The sequence below is a fragment of the Cupressus sempervirens genome, chromosome 8 (genome assembly GCF_028749045.1).
Source record: "Cupressus sempervirens isolate cs-2001-9-10 chromosome 8, ASM2874904v1, whole genome shotgun sequence".
NCBI lineage: Eukaryota > Viridiplantae > Streptophyta > Pinopsida > Cupressales > Cupressaceae > Cupressus > Cupressus sempervirens.
Window position 1 is genome coordinate 564,310,383 of NC_143125.1, and position 20,527 is coordinate 564,330,909.

The 20,527-nt window shown below is 33.2% G+C and overlaps 1 pseudogene; it reads left to right on the forward strand.

Moving 5' to 3' along the window:
• The first annotated feature begins 1,807 nt into the window (after positions 1 to 1,807).
• On the forward strand, positions 1,808 to 7,218 carry LOC149543654 (elongation factor 1-alpha 1-like; annotated as a pseudogene).
• Positions 7,219 to 20,527: the final 13,309 nt, after the last annotated feature.

Sequence of the window (20,527 nt, forward strand, 5' to 3'; positions counted from 1 at the left end):
TGTAGAAGCTTTATTTAAATTTGGTTTCTATTAGCATACTAACATTTCTCATATACAGATATGACTTGGGAAGTCACTGATGCAAGTTTTGTTAGATTTGATAGGTATTTTGATTCCAAGCTAATAATTATATTGACTAGAGAATTGATTAGACCATAGGATCATGCTAAAGTATTGAAGGTGAGCCATAATTGGGGAGACATTATCCCATATTTAGTTTCTATTGTGCTATGAATGAGTGGTTTCCTAAGGAAACCACATGTGCTTCCATATCAAGTACCTTTGAAGATGGGGATCATAGAATTCTTATGGCAAGTAGGAGGGTTAGAAGAAAAGGAACTGTTAGGTAGATCCAAAGGTACTTTCTTCCCTCATAGGTACTTTATTGCCCACATTTTTTTTTATCAAGAAGGGTTGGAGACAATTATAACTTTTTTAGACAAATACCAAATGGCCCAATCACATTCTCATTTTATAGATCCTAAAGGTTTCTATGATTTGTTTAAGGAGAGATCAAGAGCTAAATCAAATGAACCTATTATTTATTTTCTTGACAATCTATTAGAAGTCAATTTACACTACAAGAGAAAGAGCTTAGAAAAGAAAAATGAAAAGTGTGCCTTTGACCAAAAGTATAATCCCCTTGCTGATAAAAAATATTGGGGTGCCAAAATAGATATTCTCATGAACAATATTGCTAGGTTTATGTAAACCTTAAATGAAAAGAAAGCAATTTTAACTCAAACATGTCTAGACAAGGGCATTGAGGTAGAAAATAGGTTGGCTAGCAAAGCAATCATAAACTTGGGCCAACATACATTGTAGAATAGAGTTGGTTATGTTGTGGCAAGAGATATCCAGCCTATGCCTCTTTATAAGAGACTACTATCAGAGAGTCCAACACTGCACCTACTACAAAGAAGTAGAATTTAGAAGATGGTTCCTCTTCCAAGATTGAAGAGTATTGTCCCTCATAGACCCCTATCCGAATAGATGATGAAGACTCCCTAAGGGAGAAATTAAAATAGATAGGAGATGAAAGTAATATTGTTATAACTATAGTAGAGATAGAGGAAGGAGCGCCTAAAGAGCCTCAAATGCCATCATTATCTCTTACTCTAGGAGTTTTCCAAGGTAGAGAAATTGACCCTATGGTAGAATAGGCATCCAAGAAGTTTTTGGATGATGAAATATTTTTCAATTCTAGAGCATTTACTCATTTTTTGTGGATGAGCAATATTAGAAATTTTGAGGCAAGGTGAAAGAAAATTAAAACAAAGCAACCTAATAGGAAAGATTCTAAAATTGAAGAAGAGGTCAAGGTTGGCCTAATAGAGGAGTTTGAGAAAATAACCCCAGGGCTGGTGGGGGAGGGATGGTGTGGCAACTGCTAAAGGACTCAGGGATCATGATACTTCCTAGATGGGACATTGCTAATGCAATGACCTTTAATGCAGTTAGAAAGGCAAAAGACACTCAATTCAAAATCAAGGAGGAAGTTTTCCAAGCCCATAAAGGGTTGAAATATAGTGATGACTATCAAGCCTTGGTAATATGGTCTATTTAGAAGAGAGATAAGACTAGAATTTAAGAGGTCTTAAATTCTGAGCATACAGGTAGTCTCATGGTTGAGAGGGAAGAAGAGGAAGATAGTGACAAAGTGGCTCAAATGAGTAAATGAATGGTTGATTTTGGAGTTGTGATTGCTAATAAAGAAAAGAATAAATTTGAGGAGTTAAATGATAAATTTGAAAAGGTCTTGGATGCCTACAAAGAAAGAGGAAATAAGATCAACCAATTGGAAAGCATGATTGCACAAATGGATAAACAGTTTGGGAAAACAAAGGAAGGTACAGAATCTAGTTAGCTCAAGATTGCTTATCCTCCTCTTATAGTTCCACCTTCTAATACCATCCCAATTGTAGAGATTCCCAATACTCCTCAAGAGGAAAAAATATATACAAAAGAGGAGCTTTGTGAGAAGGAAAAAAATATGGTCATTACATGTAGAATTGCGCATCAAGCATGAAGATAGAATTAGAGACACAATTTTGTATCTAGTGGACAAAGTTGGTTGGCCTTCATTTTATTTATATTTTTCAAAATCAATAGAGATATGCAATGAGGTAATGAATAATGAGGCAAATCTAAGGCTGATTTTGGACAAATGAATTCGTAGGGATGATATCATCATAACCCTTTGTTGTCATGTGATTGAATTTTCTAATGAATGAGTTAAAAGAACTTTTGACCAGGCTACTAACCTCTTAGATTCTGATTGTAAGAGATTTTTTTGTAGAAATAAAATATTGTTTCCTAAAATACCTTGGTAAAATTTTTGATCTCTTTCTACATGTATTTAATGGTATAGGCTAGATAAGAGAAAGGAAGGAATGGGCTAAAGAATTGAATGGATTAATGAGCATTAGGCTTAATAGAGCTGTAAATGATAAAAAGTATTTTTTTTTTGCCAAAACTACAAAGGAAGTGGTATGATTTCAATTATTTTTTTGATTCTTTTAAACAATCTTTTGAAGAAATGGGGATAATTGGAAGAAATGTCTTCAAAAAGGAACAAGAAATATTGAGTTTCAATTGGCCTGATGATACACTCTTTGACAAGTGGGTAACTGATTATGCTCCAACATTAACATAACTATTGAAAGAGGTCATTGAAGGAGAAAACATGGACAAGTGTATTGCTATAGAAAAGGTGTTGCTAATTAAAGTATCGGTGCAAACAAAGAGATTAGATGAAGAAGAAAAATTACAACTATGCACATGGAAGTTCAACTAATGATATGACAGGAGATCAACAAATTGTGATAAGTATCCAGATCACTGAACCTGATACATCAACTATAAGCCAAGTGGCTCCCTTGTTGGAAGAGCAACAAATGCAACAAAGGCAATCACCAGATGCAGTGGATCCGAAAGAAGTTGCTACAATATAATTGGTCCCACCACAAGGAGATCAATGATAAAGACATTTTTTTTAAAGTAGCAAGTGAACACCAAAAATTTTCTTTTTTTTAATAGCATCAATTTTTCTCCTTTTTTTTTCTTTCTTTTGTTCTAAGGACAACTGTCCTTTTCCCTCTATGTCCATATCTTGTTGCATCTCACACTATATAAGTGAGTTCCCAAGGCTAGAGGAGGGCCTGAAGTTTGTTTAACTTTTAGTGTTTATGCTATTATTTGCAGCTGGTCCATTTTTCTTTGTGTTAATTGTATGATGTATTCAATTTTGCAAGTCTAAGAATATTGAATAACAAGTCTGTCATATCTAGAGTTTTAATTTACTTTATACCAATAATGTATTAGTTTCAAAGAATAATAATACAAGCAAGGAGTTCTAAATATCTACGTCTCTAAATTCTATCTCCATTTTCATATGCTTGTTACTTTGGGATTGAGTAAGAAAATTTCAAGCAATTTAATACAACTTAGATAGGTTGTACATCAATTTATTATTTATTTTAATTCAAGGAATTAAGTATTTGCTTCAAAAAATAGGGTTACAAAACATTTGAGAGGAATATCATCAAAATGGGGTTTAGGGTTAACAACTGATAATTTTAATTGCAAGGAAATTATATAGGTCAAGTATTTACTGGTGTGGCTCTATACAACAAATGGATAAGGCAATCAATAGTTGGGATCTAACTACACTGGTGGAGCTATATCCAAGTTTATTGGATATCATTAACAATGAAACATGGTTGTCATGATTTATAATTTGGCACTCTCCATGTCATCATTCAGTACCTTGTGCTACAAAGTATTATTGCATTGTGATTGATGCTCCTAGCCATCATGCTTTCATTAAGAATATGATTACTGGAACATCCTAGGCTGATTGTGCAGTGCTAATTATTAATTCAACAACTAGAGGTTTTGAGGCTAGTATTTCCAAGGATGGACAAACCTGAGAGCATGCTTTGTTCGCATTCATCCTCAGAGTGAAGCAAATGTTTTTCTATTGTAACAAAATGGATGCTACCATTCCCAAATACTCAAACGCTTTTTATGAGGAAATCATAAAGGAAATTTCCTCTTGCCTAAAAAAGGTTGGATACAACCCTAACAAAATTCCTTATGTCCCAATCTCAGGATTTGAGGGTGACAACATGATTGAGAGATCAACCAAGCTTGACTGGTTCAACGGCCCAATATTGTTGGATGTCCTTGACTAGATATTAGAACCCAAACATCCATCAAAAAAGCCTCTCAGCTTGTCACTTCAGGATATTTTCAAGATTGGTGGCATTGGAAATGTGCTTGGGGATGTGTTGAGACTGGATTGATTAAGCCAAGTATAATTGTCACTTTGGACCAACTAGGCTGACAACTCAGGTTAAGCCTATAGAAATACATCATGAAGCTTTGTAGGAGGCATTGCCTGGTGACAATGTGGGATTCAATGTCAAGAATGTTGTTGTGAAGGATCTCAAGAGAGGATATGTGGTCTTTGAGGCTACTAATTTCACATCTTAGGTTATCATCATGATTCATCTACGTCAAATTGGAAATGGGTATGCACCAATGCTAGATTGTCACACATGCCACATTGCTATGAAGTTTTCTGAGATCATGACCTTCTTGGAATTTTGTATGAAATATCATAGAATCTTTGTATTAGGTGACAATTTTGGGTTTACTTTTAGGTTCTTTCCTGAACAAACCCTTGAACCTATTTTTATTTTAAATAATATCTATAGTAGCTCCATCCATTCTTATTTTTAAAAAAAGAACAAATGGATAAGGCACTAATCATAAGTTTTGATGCAAATTGATGCAATTGTTTGGTTACACAAAGTACATATAAATCAAATCAATTTTACTTTTATATAATAAACAATCAAACTATTGGTGTACACTTATTTGTAATAATTTTTCTCTAAATTATAGGTAGGTACTGTAATTAAGGAATTATTACAAATTTAAGAAGAATTGTGACCATTATCTGCTATAGGGGATAGATATGGAGAGAAGAGTGTGAATGAATGAATTATCAATAGGAATATTAGAAAATATCCAGTCATATAGAGCATAAAGTGTAGAGAGTCCCTATGATTTTGTGGAAGTTGGTCTAGATTTGAAGATAATTTAGTTGAATATAGGAAGTAGCTAACCCTTAGACTAAGTCTTATCTTTTGCATCTAGTCTTCATTTATTTCCATGCAAACTTGATAGGGATACATAAAAGCCTTATTCATTCCTTAAATCCCTAGCTACTTTTTCTTCACATCAAATGAAGATTTTGAAGTTAGAACGATATGATCATCTCTTTTATTGTTAGAGGAGTCATGAAGGTGCAACACGGTCATCTCAATAGTTAGTCTAGCTTCACAGCTTAGAAGGATAGCATCCAATTTGAAGTCATGAAGTTGTGACTAACAATATGTTGCATGGTTGCAGGTCAAGTTCTGCCTTAAGAATACCTTAGGGGGCCCACAATTTTCATAACCATTAGATCTTATTAGATCAATGGCTAGCATATTCACACTTTCTAAAGATGGAAAAAGTTTAGCCAATGCAGGAATATGAGCTTTTGATACATGTCTCAGTGGGCCAGGTGCATATGAGGTCCTCATCACATCATTGCAAGTGTTAACAAGAAGTGAAGAATTTAAAAAATTAAGCAAAAAAACTCTCATGCATTCTTAAAAATACAAACAATGTAAACCCACTTTTAGGAATCTAGGGGAAAAAGTCATTAGGGTAACAAAAGTTTAGGTATTTCAAATGGATAACTAGATTGTTCACTGTAATTTTGAAAAAAAATTAAAATGTTAAAAACTAGACCAACATCCTAAATATGGATGACCTTTGAATGCATGATTCATCCATATTTTCTTCCATGATGACCATTGTAACTACTATCAAATTTCCTTGCAATCAGAAACCTCTGAACTCACCTTCAATTAAATCTATACATATACATATATAGAAATAATTTCATATAACTAGCTATATTTTGTATCTAAATAATGTAGGGAGACATGATAAGATTTTTTTGATTCACTAACAACAATCTTGAAAGCCTTGTAAAGAAAGTTGCAATGCCTAGTCCTATTTCTTATCTAGATCATGTTATTGTTCCCCTATCAAGAACTATAACAATAATTAACCTTGATCGGGTACTTTTTGTAATTGTTTGTTAACTACATTTCTATAATTTAATTCATAGCTATACCAAATTTCTTGAATGCTCACCATTTTTGCTAATAGGTATACTTGGCTCTAGGCATCTACAATTACAATACAACAACATAAGTTGCAAATTCATCTATTTAATATCAATATGAATATATAAATACAATACAATATAAATTTATGAATATCAAAGTTTCATTTTAAATTCTCTCTTTTGTGCTAATTTAATCATTCTTTAAGTCACATTTGTGACTTTTCATTTATTTTATGGGAAGTAGTAACTAGGGATTTGAGACTATGGATTTTTAGATTCTTCCAAGAGCTCAAAAGATGTTGATCTTTGATTATTGGTGAGCATATAATAAGTTTTGATATGTATTTCTAAATATTGAATATATGAATTAATAGTATCCATTTGAAGTACACATTCACTAGGAAGGTGTTGTGGAGATAGTATTGGATTTATACATCACATGGATAGACAATACTGGGGTAGTGTAGGAAATTTTCTTCCAAGATTTTGTGTTGCTAATTATATTTGTAGTTCTCATAGACATAATGCTTGTTAAATTAGGATCTGTCCTTCCTATTTAAGTGTCACAAACATATAGGTTGTGTATCCTTAATTTAGATATCATGAATATCTAGGATGCATGTTTCTAATTCAAGAACTCATGAATATGGCCATTATGTTAGAAGGCTATACAAAGTTGAATGGTAGGAGAGAGAAAACCTCTACTTCTAGTGTTGGCTAACCATTTCCATTAATTAGGATTTTATTTTATTTTTTTCTTTTAGACTGCATATGTCTAAGCTTATGATTTCAGTCAACATCTCTTGGTCACAAGTTAAGCTTATGTGCACTACTTCACAGGTTGGGGAGCTAATAGGTGGGAGCCAAAGGGAGGAGGAATCGAAAGTTATTGAGAAAAGGTATGTGGTGAAATGGGTTGTCTTTTTTCATTCTTTGTAATCAAAATCATTTGAAAAATACTTTTTTTTCTGCATAACTCTTTTATGATTTATGGATGTAGCTACACTATTGAAGAGCCACCTTAAGTTGTGACAACACAAAAGCTAACCAAAGTAGTCCATTTCACACCATCAATAGTAATCAAGGTTAACTTGGGGTTAAGATGGTGATGATGCTGAATGCATTATTTGCATTGTCAAAAAGAGTTAAGTGCAAACTCTTGTCAAGACTGCATACCTATGCAATCATTGTTTACACCATTGTAGGATTATTTTCTGAGTTAAGAACCTAAGTTGCAATGGTGTGATGATAGTTATTCTAGTGGTTATCATTGTTTCATAGTAGTAAGTAGAAAGAAATAGCAAGTAGTCATGATGAAGTAATCAATAGTTGAAATTTTTCTTTGTAGCTTCAGAGGTCGACATGCTCAATGAAGAAATGAAGTCATGTAGCTACAATGGCATAAAATAGTTGGTTGTGAGATAGTTATCTTTCCCCTTTCATTGCTTTAGAACTGCCAAACATTTCATGTCCAGCATTTATGAAGTATTGATTTATTTTTTTAAAAACAAGTTGGTTGAAATTTCCACCAATGCATCGACCAACATTGGTAGGACTTCCAACCAATCTTGGTGGAAATTTTGACCAAATATTTGTCAACATTTCAACCAAGGCATTGACCAAGAATGGTGGAACTTTTGACCAATCTTGGTGGCAATTTAGACCAATGCATCAACCAAATAAATCATTGACATTTTGACCAATACAAGATTTGGTCAAATTTTTCATGAACAAATAGCGACAAATCAATTAGTCAAATATAAGACCAACATGGATCAAAAATTTGACCAATTTTCATCGAAAAATGAGTCAAGTTTATTTGTCAGCATAGAGACTATATTGGTTCTAGCATAATTGACAAAAGCATGTGTGGCATGTTTTCATTTTTCTAGAAGTAGTACAATATGTCAGGGTGACATATGCATGGGTGCAATATAGTATGGTCAGTAGGGACAAAGATATTACTATTTTATTATGATAGTGTTGAGCTAACTAAACAAGGTAAAAGACATGGAATCAAATAATTTAGATTAAATAATTATTTTTTTAGTTAAAATAATTACTTAACTAATTGGGGACAACATCTTAAATGGGAACCCTAAGTGATCAAGAGTTCATTTTGTAATTTTTCAAGTGTGTAACGTAATGAATGTCAACAAGTTAAAAAAATAAGGTATAAATGAAAAGCTTTGAATGCAAATTTAAGTGTTACTTTTGTGATAAGTATGCCACTTGTTTGAAATGAGAATATTGTTGTAAGATCAAAGATGTGTGAATTTTTTATCAAGTTTTTTGTAAAGAGCATAAAAAGGAAAAATTAGATATTGAATATATAAGTATTAGTGAAGAGGTTTTTGTATCCATCTGTTATATTGAAGAACCTCATTGTATACTGCATATTTTGGTAAGTGGCCCATATTGCATACTTTGTATATTGTAATGATAACTCTTAATAAGGCGGATGATTCTAACAAGGAATAGATCTCTAACAAGGACCCAAACACTATATAGATCTAAGAGACTTCTAACAATGTCAATATCTTTCAGAAGATACTTTTAATTAGTGGATCATTTTGTGGGTACCATCCCCACTGGGTTTTTTCCTTGGGCATGGTTTCCCTAGTTAACAAAATATAGTGTTATGAACTGATTTTCTTTATGGTTGTATCTATTATTCAACATAATTAATTTACTTTCATATGCAAGCTATAAGTTTGTTAAAGATCTTGAGTTTTGGGAAAAATTTTGAGAAATATTTATTCACCCTCTATTTTTCCTATCTATAACAATTGGTATCAAAGTGTAGTTACTCAAAGAAGACTTAATAGCTTGAGTAAGATCCCTATATATATATATATATATATATATATATATATATATATATATATATATATATATATATATATATATATATATATATATATCGAATAGTTATAGACAAACTTATAAGAAGCTTTTTGGTAGATTGATATTCTTACTGAAGAAAGAAATACTCTGAAAGACAAGTATGAAGATGCAAAAGACTACATTGCACAGTTGAAAGATAAGATAAATTATCATAAGTCCAAGAAAGAGCATAAAGATCAAATCAATGATAGTAATGAAGTTTCAAGACTAAGAAATAAAATGAGCTCCCAAACGATGAAGTGAAGATTACAAAGATAACGTTAAGCTTGAAGGATGGTGACAATAAGACTAAGTCATATTTGAAATCAGAGAATGTAGATCTAAGATCTAGCCTTACTAAATGACATTTGAGGTAGAATCTACAAAGTTGCAATATGCAGAACTTGAGAAATAAAATCTGAATGTGAAAGGAGAATTAACTTATTATAAGCTATATCTTGAGAAGTTGTATTTTGGAAATAAAAATCTTGATGAGCATATCTTTATATAGAGACCCTCTTATGATAAGACAGGTCTTGGATATCTTAGAGAAACGTTAGCTAATAAGTTTGAAGCTAGAAAAAAACCAAATTTTGTGATTCAACTACTTAAAAATAAGGAAGATAATTTTAACAATAGTGAGTAAAATAAATTTAAAGACGTGTATCTAAGAAACTTGAGAAAGTTGATCAACTTGAGAAAATTGATGTATCTAAGAAACCTAAGAAATTTGAATCACCTAAAAAAGTGAGGAACAAATTCAAAGGTAGACTTTATGTATGCAATGAATCTAGACACATGAAAAGAAACTATACGAGTATGTCTTTTAAACATCATTCTAGTTATTTTTATAATTGTCATAGTTTTTTCATAGAGAAGTTGATTGTAAGAAGCCTAAATTTGGTAATAATATTAATAATAGTATTTTTTTAAGAGTTACTAATTGTTGGAATTTACAAGTAGGAAGATTTACTTCTGAGGGGAGGGGGGGGTGTGGGGGTGAATCAGAAGTAACTAATTCTAACCTTTACAAAACCATTTAGCTGAAATCATTTGCATGCATCAAATTCATCTAATAAATAGAAAGTAAAGACATGCATGAAAATGGATAACATAAGAATTTGGTAACCCAGAATCCCTCCAAAATGAGAAGGTAAAACTGGGGTGGGGATGACACACACAAAGTATCACTACAGAAATATGTAACTGTTTAAGGTTACAAAGTTTGACCACTTCCAATGGTCTACCCTATGAAAGGCCTATCCTGTTAAAGACTTTAGACCTTGTTAAAAGTGACCTAGTTAAAGAATTTACAAACATTCACTTGGAATATTACCCTGTTAAAGGATTTCGCACCTTGTTTAAAGGCTTACAACATGGCTATTAAACCAACCTATCATCATAGGATTTTCATTCCTAATACAATGGCTAGAGAGTATTAGAAAGTCTTGACCTGATGACTTGTAATCTTCAATTGTTGATTCCATATCCTTTTTCTACTCTTTCTACTATGATCCTTTCTTGATTTGATATATCTTTCCTTGAAATTTTGATACTCTATTCTTGATCAACTAAATTCTGTAATGTTGTTCTAGTCTTTCAAAGTCTTTACACCCTTCTGCACTTCACTATAATTCACCCATACACTTCTCACATGCGTGTACACAATAGGGTTTTTCCCTCCTTTAAAAGGCTTCGAAGACTTAGGGATAGGTATGAATCTATGATTAGTATTCAATTGTCTTTTCTTGCTCATTTCATTCATTTTTCCTTTTGGTTGCATGCCTATTCCATTTTTCTTACTGGCTACATGCTGATTACATAGGAAATGCAAAAGATTCGATCTTATCTTCAAGATCCTTCAAAGATTCATCTTAAGTTAGCTTTTAAAATGGTTTACATCTAAGTTTGTGAAGATACAAACTCATGTGTTGATTCTATGTTACTTGAAACTTACTAGTTTTTGATGCTTGACACATATAGGAATTCTATCTCAATCGGTCCCTATAGTAATTCTATTTAACTGGGCATCTATAGTTTGCTCGGCACCTATAGTGACTCAGCATCTCTTCTCACTCAGCACTTGAATCTTGCTTGACACCTGAAGTTCACTCGACACCTACTAAATCTCTGGCTTGGCACATACTATAGCTCGACATCTATGTTATACTCAGCATCATCTTTGAGAATTGGTTAAGTGTGTTGACACTCAATTGTTAAAACCAATCTGAGATGAACAATCTCCCCCTTTGACATGAGTGGCAAAAACACTTAACTAAACATTATGGATCTTATCCCTATAAGTATAATATGAATTATGTTTAGCATATGTAAAAAACTTCAAAAACTTCTTCAATTTTTTTTGTAGAAAACTATATACCTCAAAAATTTGTAATTCCCCTTGAGCTGATGTGCCATTTCTATATCCAAAATCTCTTGTGTTGAATTTGTCTCATGCTGATGTATCTAATATTCTTTGCCTTGTCTATACTTTTGCATCTGTTTTTTTGTACTCTCCCTTTTTTTTTGCTCCACCTTTCATACATCTTCTTGTAGTTTATCCTTTTGGTTGTATCTCCTTATTTCTCCTCAAAATTCAAAATTTTATATCTCATATCTTTGGGTATATCTCCCCCATATCTACATAATATATTACTCTCTCATTCTTATTATTTCCTGACTTTATTATATCTCCCCCTTACATGAATATCTCCCCCTTTTTGACACTTATGTCAAAGGGTCCTAAGAATGAATAGAATATTTAGTCAAAAACATTTTGTTTACCTTCATTATCATCTTCAAAAAAACATCCCAATTTGCGAATATTATTTCTAGTGATTTGAGCTAGATGGTTGTCTCTACTGCAAGATGTACAATGCCTTCTAAGGTAGAAAGATTAGAGTCTTTCTTTAAAACATTTTCTGCATAGGCCACTTCCTTATGTAGTACTTCTAGATGTGGAGTAATAAAATATTGAATATGTATTAATTTGGCCTTAACATTGGCATATTCTTCTATCAGTAAAACTAATTCCTTCTAAGTGTGAAGCGTTTCTATAAAATGCTTCTCACTTTGAGCTAGATCTTTGTGTAGTTGTGTGTTAGATATCTTAAGATTTTTCTCCAAGCTCAGTATCCTTTGGCTAGTTTCTTGTGTGAAAAAGGATGAGTCACACGATTTGGAATACAATGAGAATATTTTCTCAAGTACTATTTTTTCCTTTTCTATTTTCTTAGCCAATTCAATCCATGATAGTGCTATCTCACTGGATATCTTCTCATTAACCTTCATTTGAAATTTCTTTTCAAACCATTCTAACAATTTGACATTAGTATCAATTTTTTTGCTTTGTACCTGGTCCACTATGTTGGACAATTGGTCCATGATAGGCTTTGTTTCATTAGGTACAAGCAAACTGAATGCATCAAGAAATATATCTTTGATTTCTACCAATGCTTGCTTTTGTCTATACTCATTTTTGAGTATCTCCTACTTCTTCCTTCTGTCCAGTGCCTCTTGCACTTCATTTATCTATGTTGGGTTCATTGTCTTAGAGTCATAACTTGGTATGATTATTTCTTCATCAAGTGAAAGGTCTCCATAGTGAAGCACCCTTGCTACCTCAGTGTAGCTTGAGAATAGTGCTAAAATTTGTAATGGTAGGAGTCCCTGAGGTAGACAGATTGACTAGTGTCTGTATTGTCTCTTTCTCTCTTTCCTTAGAGGATTTCTCATCTTCCTTATCTGCTCCACTTCTACCCTGATCAATTACAATGATTTGAGGAGGTGCACCTTGGCTTTTTGCAGTAGGAACATCTTGTCCTATCTTCTCCTTTGTTGGCTCCTTAGTAGTTGTTGGCACTTTTACTATGGAATCAACCTTACTAGTTGTGGCGTGTGCTACTTGCTCTTTTGGTTGATCATCTATAGCTATGGGAGGTTGTAAAGGTGGTTCTTTTTTATTCACCTTCTCCATAGTAATTTTTGCTACAACTTTCTATAACTCTTCCACACTCACCAAAACAAGATGTGTGCACAACTATGATTGCAATATTGTTTGGTGAAGGATCTTTTTGAAATCCTCTACAGTTAATCAATTGATGTTCTAACCTAAGGTGTCAGGGACATCCTTAATAATTATAGTGCCTATAGGTGCAGGTGTTCTAGGTGAAGGACTTGGTGGTGGTAACTGAGTGTCTTGGACACTCTATTCTTGTTGCTACTCCTCAACTATTTCCTTTTCACCTTGTTGTGTCTCTTTCTCCACCGTTACCTCTTCTTTCTCTTTCTCTTCTTCCTCCTCTTTTTCATTTTCCTCTTCTTCATCACTTCTACCATCAAAGGGATCTTCCTATCTTTCCTTGATAGTAGTCAATCCATAAATTAATTTCCACATTTGGGTGGACTTTTGCATAACATCTTCAATTTGATTTTGTAAAATTCTAAAAGCTTTGTATTTAGGTGCAAATTTGCTCCAATGTTTCTTGTTAGCCTTTCTTATTTGACCTTTAGTAAGTTCTAGCATTACATGAGCCAATGTTGACTCCCTTATTTCTTTCTCCATCTTTAGACAGTAATGCCACTTATTCTCAACTAATGAGCTTAGCTCCTTCGGCATAGGATTATCTAGTTCAAGTGGGGTAGTCTTGAACTTAGCCATCATAGTGTAGATGGACTCTTCCACTATGTTATATTCTTATCTTGAAAATTTATTAAAAGCAATGGTCTTTAAACTAGTTAGATCTACTTTATCTCTAATGTTATTACAAACATTTTCCAATTTAGACTTGGTAGAACATCTTACCAATATGAATTGATCATGATCAGATTCTATCTTTTCTTCATCTGACTCTAGGGGTGCAAAATATTTTCTTCATTAATTTTTTTCTATAGGCCCTCCTTGCTATGTGGATCTTTACTTTCCCTATTCCTTAGCCACTTTTTTTTGTTGCCCTTGTGTCTACCCTTGTAGTTGGCTTGGCTAGGCTTGGCTTTATTGCTTTCTTCTTCCCCTTAGGTTGTGCAACTGGCTATTTCTGTGCCTTTCTCTTCTTAGGTTCAGCCTTGGGTGCTTCCTACTTGAAACCTTCCTCTTCTTCTACATCCTCACCCATGCCTTGTGTCAAACAAAATGTTCCTTGTCCTTGTTGTTCTTCATCATCCTTAGTTTCTTCATCTTCTTCTTCTCCTTCTGAAGTGCCCTCACCAAATTTGGCCTTTAACTTCTTAACCAATTTTTCCTTCTTCTTTAGTGTGGAGGTAGTCTTCAACTCCATGTCTACCTTCAATCTAACCAAATCAAAAGTTCCAAAATGTGGTGCACTTTTGTCTACTTCCTCAACTAATAATGTAGTTATGGTTGTAGATGCTTCATCTATGTTTATTTCATAGGCAGGAGATCTTAACCATTTAACTCTTGGTGTGGATACTTGTATATAATTATAATCAATATCTACAAGAAAGCATGCATCATTTTCATGCTTCAATGAAACTGGTATTCTTAGCCTATGCTTCATGGTCTTCCTGAAGTCTTCAAAATAGCTAGTCATTAGGGTCTCAAAATTAGCTCCCATTTGTTCAATGTATTCATTAACTTGAGCTACTATAGACCTATTGGTCTTCTAGCTTACTTTTCCAAAGGATGGAAATTCATTCTACACATAGAAAAATATGCAAATCAAAATTCCACCAAACTTGCATTGTGCTCCCTTGGTTCTTCTTATTGTTGGTAAATTCTCATTGATATGTCGCAATTGTAGTTATGTAAGATCATAGGCATGATCATTTTTCACTAGTTTGTAACCCACATCCACTGCAATGCAAGGTACACTCTTAAGTTTGTTGGATTGATAGAATTTATGTGTAGTTACCCTAACAACAAAGTCAACAACAGGGTCTTGAATAGTGTCTATTGTCATTGCTCTCTTGTTCCACTTGGTACCTGTGTTCTTCTCAATTGCTTCCTTAGAATCACTTCTAAGGGTCTTTGGCTAATCTAGGTTTGGGTACCATGTCACTCTATTTAAAACCCTTTTGGTAATTTTTACTAGACCATCTTCCAACCATAAGCTTCCATCATGTATCCTACTAAGTATTATCCTGATCCATTCAGTTTTAAAAACTATGGGAAATTCTAGGGCATGTGTCAAACCCTTCTTCTCAGCAATTTGGTATTCTTCTTTTAAAACTCCATTTTCACATACTCTCTCATATGTTTCCCTCATATCCATATCTCCAATGGCTCCAATTTTGCAATTGTAACATTATCTAACATCCTAAACCATAACTACCTTAGGGGGTATAATAGATAGGGCTCTAGTTGGGTCATTTTTATATGGCACTTTTGGTATTGACCAAAAATCTAGTTTTTTCACTTCATTTGACACTAGTTAAATCTCAAACAGCTCTTTCTCCTAAATTTTCCTAGACCTAGAAGCCATTTGTGTGATCTAGGGTTTGAACACAAAGAAAACATGAAACTCCATAACTTGGTACAAATGTAAATACCTTGAATTCGATGAAATTGTGCTAAAATTACTTTTGGAATAGGCTCAAATGCTAGATTCTCTACTTTGAAGTCACTCTACACTCTTCTTTTTCTTTGCTCTTTGTTCATGATGAAGAAAAATGATTCAAAACATGATAATATACCCTATTTTCATTGCATTTAATGCTTAGTGCATTTATAGCTATCCACTTGACTTCTTAAGCATTTCTGCATTACTCAACTTCCATTATCTTTCCACCACTTGGCATCCATAGAAGTATCCTTCACTCAGCTTCCACTACCAACTCGATTGCTACTAATCATTCAACTTCTACTATCTTTGGAAATCAACTTGACATGTATTGAGATTTTACTCAATATCTGAGAGCAACTCGGCGATACTTATGAAACCTTGAAAATTTAGCTTTCCATCTCTATTCATGTTGATCTCTTCTTTCCAGTACTTGGTTGTTTTAGGAACTAATGCATGATATAGCTTTGTATATAAGTTCCTCATGCATTCTCATGCTTAATCTAATGAGTTGTGACCACTTTACCTTTTAGGTGAAGTGATCCCTTCATTTGATGTGCTATTCCCATCTTTCTTGTTCGAAGCCTTATTCATCTATCCTCTAATGTGTTCAACATCTACCTTCTCATTTCCTTTATTGATCTCTAGTTTGGGTGCCTTTGACCTTGTTGGGAAATTTTTTCTAATATGCCCAGTCTTTAAACAACTGAAGCATTTAGTTTGGCTGAGCCATCTACTATAGTTTCCCCTAAAATGTGTTCTTATGCAATTCTCAGGGATGTATCCATATTCTTGATAGTAATGACAACTATACCTGGTGTTATAGTCCTAATTGTAGTGGTGTCCATGGTTATTTCCCCTTGTTGGCTAATTATGTGTCCACATAGGCTTTGATCTACACTCAAAAGCTCTATGTCCATACTTCTTGCAATTGTAGCAATGACCTTCAGATCTTGGTGTTCTGAGAGTCTTAGTCCTATAGTTATGTGCTTGATGTCCTTGCTTGTTGCACTTATGATAGTGACTCACATTCTTAGGTTTTTCATGATGATGGGAATTCTTTCTCCTGCATACATTAGAGGTATGCCCCTTTTTACTACAGAAATGACAAGTAGGTTTAGTGTTCTTACCTTTGTTACTTCTTTCTTCAATACTCTTGGATCACTCTCCTTATTTAGTGCTAGTGTATCCTAATCCTGAAGTATCATTGCTAGCCCTTGGTGATTTTAGTAGCTACTCAAAGTACTTGATAGCCTCATTTGGTTTTTTGAAGCTCTCTACAATTTCCTTTTCTCTTTTCAATTCATTTTGTAGTTGTTCATTTTGCATCTTCAGTGTAGAGATCTCAATGTCCTTGATATTCAGTTCATGATGTGCATTCATCATCTAACTTAGGGTGTCTAACTATATGTTTGAAATTATTATAAGCTCAATTGACTTCTCTTCCAATCTGTTGGCAAGATTTCTCTTGTATTCTTCAAGCATAACCTTATCTTCAACGACTCTTTTCTTTTCTTCAGTTACTTCAAAAAGCATCATGGCTTGTAATCCTTGTTCAAGCTTGAGTGTTTTGATTTCTTTTGCTTGAGATTTATTCTTATCCATTATGTCTACCATTTCTACATCAAACTCTTTAGAATCTCCATATGCAAATAATTTTGTGGTGTCAATCTCCTTGTATTGTGTATCATTCTTAGCTATGGCAATGTATCTTCTTCTCTTTAAGGATTTTCTCAATTCTTCTCTAGCCTCTTCCAAAGTGTGTAGAGCAAGTTGTATATCAATTGCCTGATTCTCTATGATCTTTCCAAGTTTTTAGACTTCCATTTCCAAATCTTTTCTCCAAGCTATGAGGCTCCTCCTTGTGAGTGGGGGGGGAGGGGATGAATCAGAAGTAACTAATTTTAACCATTTCAAAACCCTTTAGCTGAAATCATTCACATGAATCTAATTCATCTAATAAAAATTAAATAAAGACGTGCATGAACCCAAAAACCCTGCAAAATGAGAAGGTAAAACTGGGTTGGGGATGACACCCACATAGTATCAATGTAGCAATATGTAACTGCTTAAGGTTACAAAGTTTGACCACTTCCAATGGTCTACCCTATGATAGGCATGTACTGTTAAAGACTTTACACCCTATTAAAAGTGATCTTGTTAAGGGATTTACAAACATTCACTTGGAATGTTACCCTGTTAAAGGATTTAGCACCTTGTTTAAAGGCTTACAACATGGCTATTAAACCAACCTATCATCATAGGATTTTCATTCCTAATACAATGGCTAGAGTGTATTATAAAGTCTTGACCTGATGACTTGCAATATTTAATTATTGATTCTGAATCCTTGTTCTACTCTGTCTACTCTAATCCTTACTTGATCTAATATATCTCTCCTTCAAATTCTAATACTTTGTTCTTGATCAACTGATTTCTACAATTTTTTTCTATTCTTTCCAAGTCTTTACACCCTTCTACACTTCATTATAATTCACCCATACACTTCTCACATGCACACACACAATGGGGTTTTGTCCTCCTTTCAAAGGCTTCAAAGAGTTAGGGTTAGGTATTAATCTATGATTAGTATTAATTCTTCTTTTCCCACTTAATTCATTCATTTTTCCTATTGGTTGCATGCCTATTCCATTTTTCTTATTGGTTGCATGTTGATTATGTAGGAAATGCAAAAGATTCGATCTCATCTCCAAGATCCTTCAAGATTCATCTTAAGTTGGCTTCAAAAATGGTTTACATCTAAGTTTGTGAAGATATAAAGTCATATGTTGATTTTGTGTTACTTGGCACTTACTAGTGTTGATGTTCAGTACATATAGGAATTCTATCTCACTCGGCTCCATTAGTAATATTGTTTAGCTTGACATCTATACTTTACTTGGCACCTATAGTGACTTGGCATCACTTCTCACTCGACACTTGAATCTTGCTTGGCACCTGAAGTTCACTTGGCGCCTATTCAATCTCTAGCTCAACAAATACTATAGCTCGACATCTGTGTTATACTTGGCATCATCTTTGAAAATTTCTTAAGTGTGTTGACACTCAATTGTCAAAACCAATTTGAGACCAACAACTAACCCCATAGAAAATAGAGCTATTGGAGGAACTAATTTTATAAGGAATTGGCATTATGTGATATAAGTGCAATAACTTTTGATATATTTCCAGAGATAGTAGAGCATAGATTGGTAAGTTAGGACCTAGATCTTATGGATACAATGTTGCTTTCTATCAAATTTGTCACATGGGACAAACAAAAAGATATTATAGGATGAACAATATGAGAATTTCTAAAAAAAAATGAACAACATGAGAAACCCAAATCCTAGAAGGAATGTGAACAAGAAAAAAAGGAATGAGAATAACAACAAAAGTCAAATAGAAAATGTGAAAGATCTTGCAGGAAAACATGATGAATCATTTGTTAAAGCTATGAAATTTTTCCAAATGCTTAATTTTTTACCAAAAATGGAATACATATCCCTATTCTTAATTCATATGTGGCATACTCAATAGGGAATATGAAATTTTAGGAATTGTCGACATCCTATTCCACTCTAATTCTACTAGCCAAATGGGCCCACATAAACTTTCCATTATTATTGTTCATAGTCATCATTGATGTTGCAGGCATTTTTATATCTCTAACTTAGACTTTGACTTATGTCATATTTCTTCAAGAATGATCAAGAAATTATATCATTTCACATAGTATCTCTAGAATACATGTTGTCTTACTTGAATTTCATTCTTGATAATACCAAACATAATTTCCTTGTTGATAATTTTCATATGTTGTTGATGTTAAATATATATCTATCATTGTATATAGTAATCAAAGAAGTCAACTCTTCATCTTCTCTAATGCAACCTTTACCTTGTCCTTTGTAGGTCCCCATAACTTGGCTTTGATATCAGGTTAATTAAGTTTGATCACATTTATATTTAGATTTTAATGTTATTAAGATATGTTATATTATACTATTATATCTTTGGGGGTCTTTTTTGACCTAAATTTTCGACGACAAGCAAATTTGGTTTGTCAAATTCTTTTTTTTCTAAAATGATCCTAATAATGTAAAAATTTCAAGGACAATTAAGTTTAGCATTGAAATTTCAACATTTTTAGGGATATATTTTGGAAATACAATAAATAAGAAAAGTAAACTCTAGGAGGGGGGAAGTGAATTAGCACTTAAAACTTTAACCATAAAATCATTAACCACACATCCATCTCACAATTTGTGCATGTAAACTAAAATACCAAGTTAAGGATATACATCCATAGCATGAAAACAAATAAAAATTCACACATATGACAAAAGATATGATTACTGAGAAACCCTCCAATGAGAAGATAAAACTAGGGTGGAGATGATAGCCACAAATCTTCACTATTGCAGTTGTAAAGTGTATCCAATGAAGGTTACAATGTTTTATCATGAAACATGATCTACCCTATGAAAGGTTGCCTTATTAAAAGCTTACAAGATTGTTAGATCTTACCCAATTAAAGGATTTCAACACCCTGTAGGAAGTGTGTTTGGTTAAAGGACATGAACTAACAATGAATTTAGCACATGGTTAAAGGATTTACAATAGCCTCTTAAGACTATTCTATTAAGACAGTTAATTGATTCACCTGTAAGAATATCTCAACAATGATCCTACAGTTAATACTATGCTGCTAGATAACATGTCACCTCTTTGCATGTGTCCTTGATCCTTCTTTAATCATATGTATCTCTTCTATCCTTTAATTCATTTCCTCTTTTCTCCTCTAACTAATTCTGCAATTCATACACTATGATCACTCTTCCTTAGTCACATATGAATGCTCTATTTGTGCATGCAAACTTCTCACTTGACTCATACATGATGTATTAGGGTTTACCTTCCTTAAAAA